The sequence below is a fragment of the Gavialis gangeticus genome, unplaced genomic scaffold (assembly GCF_001723915.1).
Source record: "Gavialis gangeticus isolate Ggan-Ray unplaced genomic scaffold, GavGan_comp1, whole genome shotgun sequence".
Lineage (NCBI taxonomy): Eukaryota > Metazoa > Chordata > Crocodylia > Gavialidae > Gavialis > Gavialis gangeticus.
The window spans coordinates 41,896,877-41,900,258 of record NW_017728992.1 but is presented as its reverse complement, the minus strand read 5'-3'; positions in this window follow the sequence as shown (position 1 = coordinate 41,900,258).

Here is a 3,382-nt window from a genome sequence, read left to right as displayed (position 1 = left end):
CTCTGCCCCTGAGATACACTGGTGGCTGCAGGACTGCACCTACCCAGTTCCTATGACTGGGTAGGGGCAGTGCAGAGCTGTGCCTGCCATGGTAGAGACTCGTGAAGAGGGCCATACCGGTGCCCCTCTAAGTTGGTGCCCAGGGCTAGCCCATTTGTCCTGCCCCAGTTATGCTACTGGACACTACTACTGCCTTATACTCTGTAAGGCTCAGTAAGACAGCAAGAGAATTTTGAAGGATCTGACACAAAAACTTCTCTCTCAAAAAGGACATTTCTCATCAAATATAAGGCAGAGAAGAAACAGACAAAAATCCCCTAAATCCATCTTGATTGATTAGCTGTGGATAGCATTACATCTCTAGCCAGTAGCTTCAGGAACTCCTTTTCCAGTGCTGTGTTGTTTCTAATGGCTATAAACCTATGTCCAGCAATATCTATCCATATTGCCCAATTAATGAAAATACCCTTATTTCTGTCATGTTGTCACCAATCCCTACAAGCATTCATCTCATTGCAAGAGTATACAACTGCTTGGCCCTAACTGAAATCATGAGGTCAGAAAACAAAAAAGGTCCATAGGCTTTACTACAGTGAAAATCCAGAAATACCTCCCAATTTAACGGAATTTCAAAGTGAGGGGAGAGGTCACAATATTGTACAGCATACAAGAAGCCTGTAGAGAATAAACTGATCCTCTGATACCATAAAACCTATTTTCAATGAAGTAAAAAATAAGACATATTATAAAGCAACAATGTTAAATGCTAGATTGAGTTCAGGTTCTTTTACCTGGATCTTATGAATATTTATTTCCATGTGTTCCCAGTAATAGCCAAAATACTCGAAGTGCTGTCCTGACAACAAACTTCCAATGCAAAACTATGTCCTATCTGATGTTTAAGTGGTGAGTATAGCCAAGGAAGCAAAAGCCCTGGAGATTAAGTAACCTAACTTCTAATAATAAAGGGCAATATTAATATAACTTATTCTAACTGATTTTCCAGTTTTGATTTAAATGAAAGTTATGCCCTATACTGCTACAAAAACATTGTTTCATGTCCTGGTGCAATTTTGGTTTGTGTTTTTAAAGGTCAAACCCACATAGAAAAATCAGTCTGACCAAGACCATACTACTATATTTGCTCAAATACCACACACAACCTCCCTCAAAAATCAGCCCCCTAAAACTGGCAGAGAGGGTGTCTTAAGTGGTCAAGCTGATTTTCCACCCAGAAAAGAAGCACTTCATTTTGATTCTTGCTTCACAATGCAGCAACAGTGGTACAGTAAAAGCTCTGTTATCCAGCATCCCCTGGGAATGGGGGATTGCAGATACAAAATATGCTGGTGAATTGAGCAGCCCCGGTTGCCACTTCTTCCGCTGCATCCCTCTGCCCGTCCTGCGGCATCACTGTGCCTCCTGTGGGCCCTGCAGTCCCCACAGGACAGGGAGGCTGGCCCCGCACAGCCCCCTTGCAGCCTGTTATGCCCCTGGGCCGTGGGGGCTTGGCAGTGTAGGCTGCTTTGCCCTGGGTTGTGGGGGCTCAGAGAAACTGGAAGTGCTGCAGTGGGCACTTCCGGTTTCTCCTTTCCTTACAAGCGGCATGCCAGTTACCAGAGAATTTACTGTATTACTATTTAGGCGGCTAAGGGAGTCAGTTAACTTAATGACTCATTGTTCCTTATTCTGTCAATGTTAATGGTCATCTCTCCTTTTTAATGGTCTCGATGTTCCACTAATCAAGCTAATCATTTTAAGGGTAATTTTGCTGTCTGCTAGTTGTTCCCGATCTCTCACCTTTTTTGCAACCCTGGAAACTCTTTAGCTCTTTTCAAAACCATGTATCTACCCATGGAGACCAGTTTTCAGCAGCAGCTACCATTTCTGCTTTTAGTTAAGCAGGAAAGGGAGGGCTAGTCAGGTGAAGATTGGTCTCTGTCCCTAATCTATGCAGCCATACCTCTGAAAAAATATTTTTTTTCTTCATTCTGCCTTTCCAAATAAAAGCCTTATTTAGGGGCATGTTATATCTGAGAAAATATGGTATTACCATGGTTGCAGGAGAAGGAACTTGATTTAATTGACTGAAAGCCAACAACTCTTGAGGTCTAATCCTGATCAACACCAAGTCACTGTGTAGCCTTGGGGAAACTCCTTAAAAAGATATGTCAGGTCAACTAAGGCCAAAAATTTATGTTGAAAAATGCAACCAAGGATTCATGAAAAGCTTCCATCAGTAGGAATCAATGTCACCTATTTTGTTTTTAATTCCAATGGAAGAAGTTATCTGTTTGGATTTAAAGATTTCTTTGCATTGTGTTGAACCCCTAACATTGTAGCATTGTGTCAGTGACAGACCTGAAGGCAATACTGATTAGGATTATTTAAAAAAATTATAACTTAAGATGAGAGACAGCATGGGCTTGATCCTGAGAGCTTCTGAGCAGTGGGTACTTATAAGTGCTAACTATTCATTACAATTCAAGAAATGCTAATTAACTATACGCTAAGTAATAATTACATTTCAAGAAGTAGATTCTGCCCTCTGGTGAGTGCTTTCCATCACCCTTGCCAGCCTAAATTAAAATTAAATGCTAAAATCTACCCATTAGCTAGCCTGTTGCCAAATCCAAGGGCATAAAAGACAAAGAATTCTTAAAAGTATGTAAGCTGATTCATACTCTCCCAGCACAATACTTCCTGGTTAATACGTTTCTTTGTTTCAGGGTTCCTTTATTCAGAGTAGCAGTCTACTAGTTTGTTAGGGCAGTTGGTTTGTCTTAACAACCCTATCATGCTTGACACTACTGATATACCAACCAATGATGAGTTATTAATAGTTCTTATAATGAGTGAGTTCAGAATTCTGAAATACCTCCATTTGCCTGGCTATATTGGCGTCTTGGTGTGCCATTCTAAATCCTGTAGGTAATTGAGCAGCTTAAGATAATATGCTTTCTACAGTACAATTTAGAATGCCTTTGTGGTTGGCCTCCTCTCCCAAGTAAAAGTGGTTATTAACACTATTATAATCTGCTGTTTTCTGGCACTCTGCAGCTTTTGGAGCTGAGAGGAGGCACTGTCTGCCCTGGGATAGGTGCTGGGAATGTTTATACTGCTACTGAGTCTTGCCCTTCAGGCTTGCTTCTAGATCAAACCCATTAACTAGTTACATTATACCTTCAGCTCACCCCCATCAGTAGCCCAGCCAATTTGCGTTCCTACCTGTAATCTGTTCAGAATGCAACCAAGGGCACGTCCACACATGCAAGCACATGCGCTTGCAGGAGCTCAAATAGAAGCCATGCAAATTTGAGCTGGGGCTTTTTGCCTCAACACGCGTGCTCGGACATGCACTTTGTTGTGGAGCAAATTGTGC